At 37.4% G+C, this 14,691-nt stretch overlaps 1 protein-coding gene across 8 annotated transcripts in view; it reads left to right on the top strand.

Annotated features, from left to right (window-relative positions):
* PPFIA2 (PTPRF interacting protein alpha 2) overlaps positions 1-14,691 on the top strand; it is a 496,304-nt gene that overhangs the window by 77,957 nt on the left and 403,656 nt on the right. The gene's annotated exons all lie outside the window — the stretch shown is intronic.

The raw sequence follows: 14,691 nt of genomic DNA, 5'->3' as shown, positions 1-14,691 counted from the left end.
GGAGAATTCGAGAGATAAGTGACACCATAAGACGAAACAACATTAGAATAATTGGGATTCCAGAAGAAGAAGAAAGTGAGAGGGGAGCAGAAGGTATCCTGGAGAGAATTATTGGGGAGAATTTCCCCAATATGGCAAAGGGAACGAGCATCAAAATTCAGGAGGTTCAGAGAATGCCCCTCAAAATCAATAAGAATAGGCCCACACCCCCCGTCACCTAATAGTAAAATTTACAAGTCTCAATGACAAAGAGAAAATCCTGAAAGCGGCCCGGGAAAAGAAGTCTGTAACATACAATGGTAAAAAATATTAGATTGGCAGCTGACTTATCCACAGAGACCTGGCAGGCCAGAAAGAGCTGGCATGATATTTTCAGAGCACTAAATGAGAAAAAACATGCAGCCAAGAATACTATATCCAGCTAGGCTATCATTGAAAATAGAAGGAGAGATTAAAAGCTTCCAGGACAAACAACAACTGAAAGAATTTGCAAATACCAAACCAGCTCTACAGGAAATATTGAAAGGGGTCCTCTAAGCAAAGAGAGAGCCTACAAGTGGTAGATCAGAAAGGAACAGAGACCATATACAGTAACAGTCACCTTACAGGCAATACAATGGCACTAAATTCATATCTCTCAATAGTTACCCTGAATGTTAATGGGCTAAATGCCCCTGTCAAAAGACACAGAGTATCAGAATGGATAAAAAAAACAAAACCCATCTATATGTTGCCTCCAAGAAACACATTTCAAGCCCGAAGACACCTCCAGATTTAAAGTGAGGGGGTGGAAAAAGAATTTACCATGCTAATGGACATCAGAAGAAAGCAGGAGTGGCAATCCTTATATCAGATCAATTAGATTTTAAGCCAAAGACTATAATAAGAGATGAGGAAGGACACTATATCATACTCAAAGGGTCTGTCCAACAAGAAGATTTAACAATTTTAAATATCTATGCCCCCAATGTGGGAGCAGCCAACTATATAAACCAATTAATAACAAAATCAAAGAAACACATCAACAATAATACAATCATAGTAGGGGACTTTAACACTCCCCTCACTGAAATGGACAGGTCATCCAAGCAAAAGATCAGCAAGGAAATAAAGGCCTTAAACGACACACTGGACCAGATGGACATCACAGATATATTCAGAATATTTCACCCCAAAGCAACAGAATACACATTCTTCTCTAGTGCACATGGAACATTCTCCAGAATAGATCACATCCTCGGTCCTAAATCAGGACTCAACCGGTATCAAAAGATTGGGATCATTCCCTGCATATTTTCAGACCACAATGCTCTAAAGCTAGAACTCAACCACAAAAGGAAGTTTGGAAAGAACCCAAATACATGGAGACTAAACAGTATCCTTCTAAAGAATGAATGGGTCAACCGGGAAATTAAAGAAGAATTGAAAAAAAAATCATGGAAACAAATGATAATGAAAATACAACGGTTCAAAATCTGTGGGACACAACAAAGGCAGTCCTGAGAGGAAAATATATAGCGCTACAAGCCTTTCTCAAGAAACAAGAAAGGTCTCAGGTACACAACCTAACCCTACACCTAAAGGAGCTGGAGAAAGAACAAGAAAGAAACCCTAAGCCCAGCAGGAGAAGAGAAATCATAAAGATCAGAGCAGAAATCAATGAAATAGAAACCAAAAAAACAATAGAACAAATCAACGAAACTAGGAGCTGGTTCTTTGAAAGAATTAATAAAATTGATAAACCCCTGGCCCTACTTATCAAAAAGAAAAGAGAAAGGACCCAAATAAATAAAATCATGAATGAAAGAGGAGAGATCACAACTAACACCAAAGAAATACAAACTATTATAAGAACATACTATGAGCAACTCTACGGCAATAAATTTGACAATCTGGAAGAAATGGATGCATTCCTAGAAACATATAAACTACCACAACTGAGCCAGGAAGAAATAGAAAGCCTGAACAGACCCATAACCAGTAAGGAGATTGAAACAGTCATTAAAAATCTCCAAACAAACAAAAGCCCAGGGCCAGACGGCTTCCCGGGGGAATTCTACCAAACATTTAAAGAAGAACTAATTCCTATTCTCCTGAAACTGTTCCAAAAAATAGAAATGGAAGGAAAACTTCCAAACTCATTTTATGAGGCCAGCATCACCTTGATCCCAAAACCAGACAAGGATCCCACCAAAAAAGAGAGCTATAGACCGATATCCTTGATGAACACAGATGCGAAAATACTCAACAAAATACTAGCCAATAGGATTCAACAGTACATTAAAAGGATTATTCACCACGACCAAGTGGGATTTATTCCAGGGCTGCAAGGTTGGTTCAACATCCGCAAATCAGTCAATGTGATACAACACATCAATAAAAGAAAGAACAAGAACCATATGATACTCTCAATAGATGCTGAAAAAGCATTTGACAAAGTACAACATCCCTTCCTGATCAAAACTCTTCAAAGTGTAGGGATAGAGGGCACATACCTCAATATCATCAAAGCCATCTATGAAAAACCCACCGCAAATATCATTCTCAATGGAGAAAAACTGAAAGCTTTTCCGCTAAGGTCAGGAACACGGCAGGGATGTCCATTATCACCACTGCTATTCAACATCGTACTAGAGGTCCTAGCCTCAGCAATCAGACAACAAAAGGAAATTAAAGGCATCCAAATCGGCAAAGAAGAAGTCAAATTATCACTCTTCGCAGATGATATGATACTATATGTGGAAAACCCAAAAGACTCCACTCCAAAACTGCTAGAACTTATACAGGAATTTAGTAAAGTGTCAGGATATAAAATCAATGCACAGAAATCAGTTGCATTTCTCTACACCAACAGCAAGACAGAAGAAAGAGATATTAAGGAGTCAATCCCATTTACAATTGCATCCAAAACCATAAGATACCTAGGAATAAACCTAACCAAAGAGACACAGAATCTATACTCAGAAAACTATAAAGTACTCATGAAAGAAATTGAGGAAGACACAAAGAAATGGAAAAATGTTCCATGCTCCTGGATTGGAAGAATAAATATTGTGAAAATGTCTATGCTACCTAAAGCAATCTACACATTTAATGCAATTCCTATCAAAGTACCATCCATCTTTTTCAAAGAAATGGAACATACAATGCTAAAATTTATATGGAACCAGAAAAGACCTCGAATAGCCAAAGGGATATTGAAAAAGAAAGCCAACGTTGGTGGCATCACAATTCCGGACTTCAGGCTCTATTACAAAGCTGTCATCATCAAGACAGCATGGTACTGGCACAAAAAACAGACCCATAGATCAATGGAACAGAATAGAGAGCCCAGAAATAGACCCTCAAATCTATGGTCAACTAATCTTCGACAAAGCAGGAAAGAATGTCCAATGGAAAAAAAGACAGCCTTTTCAATAAATGGTGCTGGGAAAATGGACAGCCACATGCAGAAAAATGAAATTGGACCATTCCCTTACACCACACACAAAAATTGACTCAAAATGGATGAAGGACCTCAATGTACGAAAGGAATCCATCAAAATCCTTGAGGAGAACACGGGCAGCAACCTCTTCGACCTCTGCCGCAGCAACATCTTCCTAGGAACAACGCCAAAGGCAAGGGAAGCAAGGGAAAAAAAAACTAACTACTGGGATTTCATCAAGATCAAAAGCTTTTGCACAGCAAAGGAAACAGTTAACAAAATCAAAAGACAACTGACAGAATGGGAGAAGATATTTGCAAACGACATATCAGATAAAGGACTAGTGTCCAGAATCTATAAAGAAACTTAGCAAACTCAACACCCAAAGAACAAATAATCCAATCAAGAAATGGGCAGAGGACATGAACAGACATTTCTGCAAAGAAGACATCCAGATGGCGAACAGACACATGAAAAAGTGCTCCATATCACTCGGCATCAGGGAAATACAAATCAAAACCACAATGAGATATCACCTCACACCAGTCAGAATGGCTAAAATCAACAAGTCAGGAAATGACAGATGTTGGCGAGGATGCGGAGAAAGGGGAAACCCTCCTACACTGTTGGTGGGAATGCAAGCTGGTGCAGCCACTCTGGAAAACAGCATGGAGATTCCTCAAAATGTTGAAAATAGAACTGCCCTATGACCCAGCAATTGCACTATTGGGTATTTACCCTAAAGATACAAATGTAGTGATCCAAAGGGGCACATGCACCCGAATGTTTATAGCAGCAATGTCCACAATAGCCAAACTATGGAAAGAACCTAGATGTCCATCAACAGATGAATGGATCAAGAAGATGTGGTATATATACACAATGGAATACTATGCAGCCATCAAAAGAAATGAAATCTTGCCATTTGCAACAACGTGGATGGAACTAGAGCGTATCATGCTTAGCGAAATAAGTCAAGCAGAGAAAGACAACTATCATATGATCTCCCTGATATGAGGAAGTGGTGATACAACATGGAGGCTTAAGTGGGTAGAAGAAGAATAAATGAAACAAGATGGGATTGGGAGGGAGACAAACCATAAGTGACTCTTAATCTCACAAAACAAACTGAGGGTTGCCGGGGGGAGGGGGTTTGGGAGAAGGGGGTGGGATTATGGACATTGGGGAGGGTATGTGATTTGGTGAGTGCTGTGAAGTGTGTAAACCTGTTGATTCACAGACCTGTACCCCTGGGGATAAAAATATATGTTTATCAAAAATAAAAAATTAAAAAAAAAAAAAAAAGAATGGGTACTTAATTAAGAATTTTGGGTATAGAAGTAATCTGTACATACTTATATTTGAAGCACATCATTTCTAGAGTACAGTTTCCCAAATTTTAGTTTGCATCAGACTCACTTGGGGGCCTTGTTCAAACACAAGTTTCTGAAACAGCAAGACTGCAGTAAAACATAAGAAAATGCATTTCTTTCTCTCTCTCTCTCTCTCCCTCTCTGTCTTTTTAAAGAGGGAACATGCACATATGGGGGTAAGGGAGGGGAGAGGGAGAGAGAGAGAAGTAGGTATGCTTAGCATGGAGGTGGGGTGATCTCATGACCCTATGATCCAGTCACCTGAGCCTAAATCAAGAGTCGGACACTTAACTGATTTCACTACTCAGGCACCCAAAGAAAATATATTTCTGAATTCCTACGTGACACTGATGTTACCTGTCCCCAGATCACTCTTTGAGAACAGCTTCTCAGGAGTCAAGATTATATGAGCATGAGTGTGAAAAAAACAACTCAAAAAATACACTCTTTTGGTAAAACCAGCATTTTTGGGGGGGGTGGATAAAATGAGGTTTTTGAATAAGATAGTGAATTCAGTAGTTATTAAAAGTAGGTGATAGATTGAATTGAGCTAATATTTTAGAAGGAAAAATTAACTGAGTTGGTATATGGATACGAGGGTGAGGGAAGACTTTATCAACCTCCAGAGATCAAGATTGGGCAACTGACTGTTTACTGGAAGTACCAACAAGATAAGCACTAGAGGAAGAAATTGGATGGGAGGTGTCTGGCCATAGTAATGGGAGAGGAGGAGAGGAGATGGTGTCTAATTTGGACATACTGAGTTTGAGATAACAGGGATGCATCAGTGTGTAAAAGTTGGCAAAGAGGAGCTGATAGAGACTGAGTCAAGATGCAGCAAAAGATTTCCTTTATCATCAGCCATATGGAAGGGAACAGACAAGAAGAAAGCAACACCCAAAAAAATTCGTAAAGAAAAACGTTTCAAAGAAGGTACTCCATGGAAAAGGTAGAACATTTAATCTCTTTGGTACTTTCTTCAGAAAACCCTGTTTCATATAATACTGTACAGTAATGTCTTTGAAACATATTAGATTTCTTGTTTAGGTGTGAGTTTGAAGATAATACTTTGAAATTAAAAATATATGGCACAAGTCTTTGGAATTTTACTTTTTTACTAAATTCAGTGGCATTCAGTCTCATACCTGTAGGTCAAACAAGGATATTCTTTTTTCCCATCAGAGACGATCCATTTCACTTCAGGAAAACTCTGCTTGCAGGGCCATTCATTCTTTCTAGAAATATTGAATAAGTATGTTTTCTCCCAAGTCACCATGGGTCTTGCCAAGAAATTGTCCTCATTTTTTCCTCCACACCTCCACTTATTTAAAAGAGAAGAATTGTTAGAAATTATTGCCTTCGGAGTCAGCCTATTTAGATTTGAATACTTATTTGCTGTATGATTTTGTCAAGTCATATAAACTCCTGAAGACTCTCTGCCATCTTAAAAATTATGGAACTAACGGCTAAACGAGCTAGGATGCTCTTTAATAAGGCAGTAGAGTTCTTTATACTGTGTCTGGGATAGTTAATGCTCAATAAGTGTTAATTACATTGTTACCCAGCCAAGGTGTCAGGAAAAACTTGCCAAGTGTACATTCAAAACCAAAACCAATTCTGGAAACATGAAATACTGAAACTTATTGTCACCCTAAAAATCTCCTTAACACCTATATAGTGTAATTTTAGCACCTTGTTTCCAGAATCCTTCCTCATGTTGCTAGATTGAAAGATCTACTTTTACTCTGAGACTGACATACTCTTTGACTGAAAAGATCCTTGAAGTCAGAGACATGTCATAGCCTCTAGATTCCATACACCTGATTCTGTATGATGCCTTGCACTTATTATGTGTACAGTATACATACACCGACTAAATTGTCTGTCATTCTGATTCCCCCTTAGATTCTGAAACCTTTGAAAGCTGTGACCTTGACTTATTCGTCATCATGCTCTTCATGTTCAGCACAGTGCCTCAGTCAGTTATTGTTTTATGAAAGAATTCATTGTGTGGCTTATAGAAAATTCAGATTCAGGCTAGACTGTGCCCAAAGTAAAAATATAGTTATTTTCCTTTTTTTTTTAATTTCAAAGAATGACTAAATAGGGCTCTTTCTGGCTTCCATAGGAAAGAAGATATATAAGATTGGTTGTGTGTGTTCCCGGCTTCTTCTCTGCCTCCCAGGAAATTTACCCTGTAAAGTTGCCAAGGAAACACTAACAGCTTAAGTCTGGTAAAGGAGAAAGATGCCTCATTAACAAACTCAGTTTCATTATTTGGATGCTTGCCTCAAGGAGATGCTGTTCTGTGATGGAAGATTGTTTCCATTAAGCATTGTGTGAAAAACTGAATGATTTTTTTGAGGAAATTTCTTCTTCTGTATCTCTTTCCCAGTGCTGTGAACCTACACACTAAGATGTTACATAAAAACATTATTGACTTGTAGTTCAATGTATTTGAACTATTTATTCTAGCTAAACACATAGGTTAGATAAAGTTTTCAAGCATTCACTGTACAATGATCAAGGCATCAGGTCTTTAATTTGAAGTATTGACAGTATTTCATCAGAAGATAAATTTAATGTATTATTTATTGTCTATTAAATCATTTTGTATATTTTCCTTCTTATGAACTAGAAACCCTGGGAATATAGAAATTTATTGCCTTAAGATAAGATAATACAGAATTGAGTGCCTCTTCCTTTAGGAGGATGTCTTATCAGTAATGTATAATGGAAAAAATGTACATGGTGCTTGGGGTTATAACACTTGGGATTCAGAGATTCTTTGCAGAATTTACCAGCTGTTTGATCTTGGGCAAATCATTCAGGCATTCTATAAAGATGGGTTGTGCAAACACTATTGCCTTGAACCATCTTTCAAAGTAATTTATTTATATAAAAAATGAGAAATTCTTCATTTATATACTCTGCTTTAGCTTTTTTATGTATAAAAATGATACTATGTGCTTTATTGGGTTATTAATCCATTCAAAAAGTATTTATTGAGTTCCTGCTGTGTGTCAGCTATTCTAGAGGGTGATGAGAGGTGTTCATCCTTTGTTGGACTCTTGACAACATTGTTCTTTTATCTTACTTCTTTGGACTTAGGATTGGTTAAGACTTCTACCTGTTAGTAGTCCTGGTGCATTACCATTCCTCTGGATTCACTGAACCATCCATACCTCTTTAAAGTATCCTTTTTTTTTTTTTAAGATTTTATTTATTTATTTGACACACAGAGAGAGATCACAAGTAGGCAGAGAAGCAGGCAGAGATAGGGGGAAGCAGACTTCCTGCTGAGCCGAGAGCTGGATGCGGGACTCGATCCCAGGACCCGGAGATCATGAGCTGAGCCGAAGGCAGAGGCTTAACCCACTGAGCCACCCAGGCGCCCCTCAAGTATCCTTTTATTAAATGCTCTTTTATGATGTTTTTGAGTTTGCTATTTGTTTCCGGATGGAACTTTCACTGATTTAGATAGGGAAAGTCTGTCTGAGATTTTACTACTTAAACTGAGATCTGAGGGAGTGAGGATATCTAGAGATTGAACATTCTAAGCAGCATGAAAAAATATGTGAAAGTTGACCCTGCAGTAGGATTCCTGTTTGGACGGTTTCTGGAACAGCAATGAGATCAATGTGACTGGGGGGCATGAAAGTGGGGTAATGGAAAAAGGATGATATCAGAGAGATGGCCAAGGCCAGATCACTACAAGGCATTGCAAGACATGGTAATAAGTTTGTGTTTTATTCTAAGATTAATGGGAAGCCATCAGGGAGTTTGGATCTGGGGAAGAATCTGATCTAGCTTGTATTTTGAATGGATAGTTCCAGCTGCTGGGTAGAGAAGATATGGGGGAAGGGGAGACAAGGACAGATGGAAAGACGAGAGGTAGGCTATTTTCTTTAGTCCAAGGGAGAAATTTCACCAATAGTGGTCCAAGGGATTAGCATGGTAAGAATGTATGTGGTAAGGAATAGTCAAATTCAAGCCATATTTTAAATAGAATTGGAAGGATTTGCTGATGCACTTGGACCTGAGTAGTTGGGTGAATGGTGATGTCAAGATGGAGAGCACTGGGACAAGAACTTAATTTGTGGGAGGGGTTGAGGTGGAAATTAAGTTTGATTTTTGCATTGTAAAATTTTATATAGCTAGAGGATAAGTTGAAGTTGAAGATAAAATTTCAGAATTCATCAGCGTACATGATATTTTAATCAGTGCTAACAAATAAAATCATATAGAAGGTGAAACTGAATGGAAGCCACGAAAAAAGTATTGAAAGATAGATGGGGCAGTCAGGTTTGTTGATTGTACCTTAGAGATCAAAGAAAATGATGATGGAACATTTACAGTTGATTCAGCCATTTGGATATCAGTGGCAACCTTGATAAGATTGCTGTGATACAGTGGGGACAAAAGCTGCATGAAGAAAGAGTGGAGATGAGGAATTTTGAGGAATTTTTCTCAAAGGGAGAAAAATGCTTAATTTTAGTATTTTGCATATATATGAATTTTGTAAACTTCGCTACAAACATAAAATACCTCATCAAATGTTTTTAAATATCTTGGAGCAAATAATATAATCATTCAGTAAAAATGGTTGATATATATTGCTTATTGATTTCACTGTACTGATACATTTTAATGTACTAAGTGTACTCTAAATTAAAATTGAATCAATTTCCCCAAAAGCATTCTTAAAATATTCCCAAACTTTAAATATATATAAACCAAATTTTAAAATATCAGTAACTAATAACAATATTGTAATGTTTTAAGTATTTTTATAATATAAAGTGGCTTTTTAGAAATGTAAAACTTGAAACTTGATATTAACTTTAAATGTAACTATCAGATTTCAAGATATTCTGTGTCTTAAGGCATGAACAATGTTAGACTCAATGGACTTTTAAAATTTTATTTTCTTTATTTTTAATCTATTTGCTACCCAGTCTGTTTTAACAGCTTTTCCTTGACCATAACTGGCTAATCCTACTCTTTAAGTATAAAAATAAGGATACAGCAAATAGCCCTGAGGGAGACTTCAATCCTAATATCCTCTTTTTTTCCCCCTACTTCCATGTGGGGGAAGTAAGACTTAAACATCAAACTTAATGACTTGCATTGAAAACCACATGATTAATCCCTAGGCTCCATTATTGAAAGTGTCTGTCAAGGGAAAAATTCTGTTAACTGTTGGGAGTAGGGCATCGTGGGGAGGGGGGGGCACAGCTGGGCAACCAACAGCATCAGTGGTGCACAATGTGGAGTTTATTTTAAACCTCTCCTAATGTGATAACCCGAGGTCCCCCCTGCCCTTAGATCTCCTTCTACTTAGCGCTCTGACACTAGTCACAGCACTTGCAGCTCAACCTTCCCAAGACTTGAGACTTCTGATTCATGAGCCAGCCTTCGCTTACCAAGGAGCAGAGCTTTCCCACATTAGACGAGGCTGCCTTCACACAGCTTGCGTCAAGGACTGGCTAATAGCCTCACTTAGCTATTTGATACCTGAAGAATAAGTGGAACTTCCATTACCCTAACTTTTTTTTTTTTAAAGATTTTATTTATCCACCTGAGAGAGAGAGAGGAGGAAGCAGGCCCCCCGCGGAGCGGAGAGCCCCATGTGGGGCTCGATCCGAGGACCTTGGGACCATGACCCGAGCTCAAGGCAGAGGCTTAACCCACTGAGCCACCCGGGCGCCCCAGCCTACCCTAACTTTTTTTTTTTTAAGAGATAAAGTTGTTTACGTAGTTACGGAGCACCTGTGTTGCTCAGTCAGGTAAGCGTCTGCCTTAGGCTCAGGTCATGGTCCTGGGATCTTAGGACGGAGCCCCACGTGGGGCTCCCTGCTCAGTGGGGAGTTTGCTTCTTTCGCTCTTTCTCCCTCTCTGCCTGCTTATGTTCTCTCACTCTCTCTTCAAATAAATGAATAAGTCTTTAAAAAGAAAAAAGGATCCTATTCTATTTTGTTCTGTGTAGATGATGGCAACACATGTAATGGAGGCTATGTAATAGTGGTAGTAAGCAGCAGTACCTGAGCAGTAGCATGTGGGCAGGTATTGGTTCGTTTGGCATACTTTTATAAATTGAACTGGGGAGCAATGAGTTAAATGGATTCAAAGAGTGTATTACATATACAACATAAACAGAGTCACCGTGGTGTCCACTCTCCATATCCCCAGCAGCGTTAGGGCTAGGTGAGACAAGTAGGGTGCTTAGGGCACAACATTTGAGGAGTCACTCACTCCTAAGATTGTATAAATGCCAGTCCTATTCCTATTGGATTCTAAAGATAAGGTGCCTAAGGGACAAAATTTAAGGAGGCACTCATTTTCAGGATCCCGCAAATGCAGGGTCAGCACTTGTGTGACCCTCATAATTAATGCCTCCCTAAATTGTATACCCTAGACATGTCATCAGATGCCTCACTCTAGTACTGGCCTGGACCCTCGTCCCACAGGATGACACGAAATTGGATGGACCAGATGACAGACAACAAGGAAGGAGAGGTTACGGGGGAGGAGCCAGTCCCATAGTGCACCTAAGCAGTTTTACTGCCAGCAGATGGAGCTAGGGTGGGGAAGAGTGAGGAGGAAAGTTCCATGCCTCATTGGTGCCAGAGAGGTGAATGAGATGCAGCTGTATGAAAGCTCTTTATAAGACTGCCTACCTTGTTCTGTTCTTAGGAGGCTGACAGAACATTCCACCAAGATGTAGCCCTGCCTACTGTTTACCTCTGCCTATTTGGTCCATGTGGATATGTTCAAGGTAACCAGAATGCCAGGGTAAAGCTATTCCCCTAAAACTGGTATTAAATAAATTCAAGTTTGCAGTCATTCAAATATGTTTTGTAATACCACTTCATAATAGCTATATGAGACTGGGTAAGTTATGTAAACTCTTTAATTTCTTTTTATTCCTTTTTTTTTGTTTTGTTTAAGATTTTTATTTGTTTATTGGACGGAGAGAGACAGATCAGGAGCACAAGCAGGGGAAGTAGGAGAGGGAAAAGCAGGCTTCCCCCTGAGCAGGGAGCCCGATGCAGGGCTCCATCCCAGGACCCTGGGATCATGACTGAGCTGAAGGCAGCCACGTAATGACTGAGCCACCCAGGCGCCCCAACTTTTTAACTTCTTAAGTGAGAAAAGAAATAAGTACTCTATAAGTCTGTAATAATGTTAATGTTTATAAGGCATTTTACGGGTACATAGTATTTACTATGTACTTCAAGTAATAGATATTTTATTAGATCTAAATGAACTATTAGATCTAAATGAAGCTATTAAATCTAAATGAACATAATATAGTTAAATTCTGTAACCTAATTTAAAAAAATCAGTTTATTTTGAATGTTTTAGTCAAACATTATTATAATAACTAATAAACTTTCTAGGAAATTGATACTTTTATGTCTTGATATATTTTTGTTGTTATCTCCATAAAAAGATACCTAAATAACAAGATAGATGGATTTGTTAAGAATTTCAGTTATATTTGCAGAAAAAATATTCAGCAACCATCAAAAAATGGACTCACTTTTAGTTATGTGTAGTGTTCCTCAAAAGATTTATTTATTTCACCTATTAATTTTACAACATAAATGCATTCATGAACACTTATGCTCATTATTCACACCTGAAAAGTTTATTTTTGCATCGTGATAGATAAGCTGTGTTTAATTTGGGCATCCATCCAAGTAGGACGCTTTTTTTCAACTTATACTCAAAATAGCATATGAGCTCAAGAAATCATTTTTCATTTAAATGAATAACCAGAATAAGAATGTACATCTGTACTCTGTTTAGAGCTATGAGTTCCTAGTTTGCTTTAATTCAGCATGTTAAAAAATCATGACTATCAGTGCCTTTTGCATTCATCTTCTAAATTTTACTTTTGCTTTATTTTTCTCAGGGTGGTAACTGTCACGAAAGGCTTAAAATTTTAGGAATCTGAAAATTGATTCAATTTATCTAAGATAGTAGTAAATTTTCATATATATGATAGTAAGAAATCTTTATGATATGACTTTAAAAATACGACAATACATAAATAAATGGCTAAAGTGCTTTTAATCTGAATCAATTTCTCTGTTGTCTGTTAATGAATTAGAAGTGTTTCTCTTTAATGTACTTTTATATAAAGTCTTTATTTTAGAAAGGCATATATTAACTCAAAATATACTTAACATCATTTTCTTTCATTTTAAATGTACTTGGAAATCACTTTTTGTATGAATAGAACTTTGTTTTTTGTCATGGTCATAACCGGTGTATTTTCAAATGGTGCAGTGATTATGCTTTATTTTCTGTTGATCTAGTGTTTCAGCCACTTTACTATCTTATGTTGTCAGTTCATTACATGAAATTCTAAAACAGGTTTAAAAATTATAGTTTACCTTTGGATTAAAAAATGCTTGTGAGTTTATAAATATGTTTCACACTTTGGTTTTATTATATAAGGGCATTAAGATTACTTAGATGATTTAACAGGAATGTTAAAGAACATATTAGATCAAATAATTTAGGTGATTTGATTGTTCATGGTGTGCATGGTGCTAAAATAAAGAATTTCAACAAGATGAAGAGGGAGAGCCTTTTACAAATAGACTTAACAATAATGCAGTCATATTAATTAGGATCTTTCTGTTTTGAGAGCCAGAAACTTAAAGTTGCAGGTGGGGAGAACATCTAGTTTCAGAAGTCGCTCAAATGATAGAATCAAGGGCATGGACCCGACCATTATATCTTCCCAAATCCATATTACCTTAATTTTCCATAAGGCTTTGGAAGCAATTTGAAGCAATTTTTATAAGTCTCTTTTGGCGCTAGAGTGAGGGAGAGGAAGTTCCTCAAAGGGATGCTGAATAGGGAAAAACATTATGTACAATATATTTGTTCCAGTGCAGATAACAATTTTCTTGGCAAGTATTCCTTATGGTTGCCTTATCTTTTATGGCCCTTGATAAAATATGCATACAGAAATTCATCACCCGTTAAGTTCTTGCTTGAAGTCAGCCTTTTCCAATGGAAACTTTCATGACATCATTTATTCCTTCCTTCTCCCTTGTCCTGCTTTTAATGTTGCCTTCACATGCTCATTTCAGCCCTGTATTTTTTGTTAAGATTCCCTGTTTTTGAGACACCAGGGACACAATGATGTGATTAAGTCCCAAATGCATTTGTAGCATAAATCTTCCTAATGATGTAAAGGTATTGGCTGTTTCTCTGGTCACAGGCATTTAATTTTCTCTTCCCTCAGTCTTCACTCAGTTCTCTCTCATCTCTGATTTCTTACTGCAACTGTATTTCCCAGGTTCCTCATCCTATCCTGTCAAAAAGATGCAAACAGATAAGTGACCGGGGTCACAAGAAAGAAACTTTTTGTCAAGAAGTACAACTCTTCACTGTAGCCGTAGACTCGTCCCACAGCCACTGAGCAGACATTTTGGCTAAGCTCTATGTGTACCTGTAAACGGGGCATATGCTCTCCAGTTTGTCATAGCATCACCCGTTTCTCTGTTTATGATACATTTGACAGTTACTCAGGAATGTTCTTCTGTAGTTACTGATTCAAGATTAGAAATCAAACCTTGTAAAAGAATAGCTAATCTGCCCATGTCTGTTTATATTTTTATCTTTTAAGTACAATAATAGAGTGCACTAGAGATAATTAAAAATTTTATAGGGTAATCATTTTTCATGGGATTTATATTCTTACAAATAACATGTTAAATTGCAGTTTTTATTAAAATTTCTTTTTTCTGTTATGTCCTCACTTCAACTCCTTAGAGTACAAAATTGCTTTCCTACCTAGAGTGATTTTTGCATATATCAAGAATAATTAGTCTGTTTACATTTAATTTTTTTTACAGATGCCACAGAAG

This window comes from Mustela putorius, unplaced genomic scaffold (assembly GCF_011764305.1).
Source record: "Mustela putorius furo isolate JIRA1106 unplaced genomic scaffold, ASM1176430v1.1 tig00000640_pilon_pilon_pilon, whole genome shotgun sequence".
NCBI classification, from domain to species: domain Eukaryota; kingdom Metazoa; phylum Chordata; class Mammalia; order Carnivora; family Mustelidae; genus Mustela; species Mustela putorius.
Note: the sequence above shows the minus strand (reverse complement) of the source record. Positions and strands in the feature narration are given on the sequence as shown.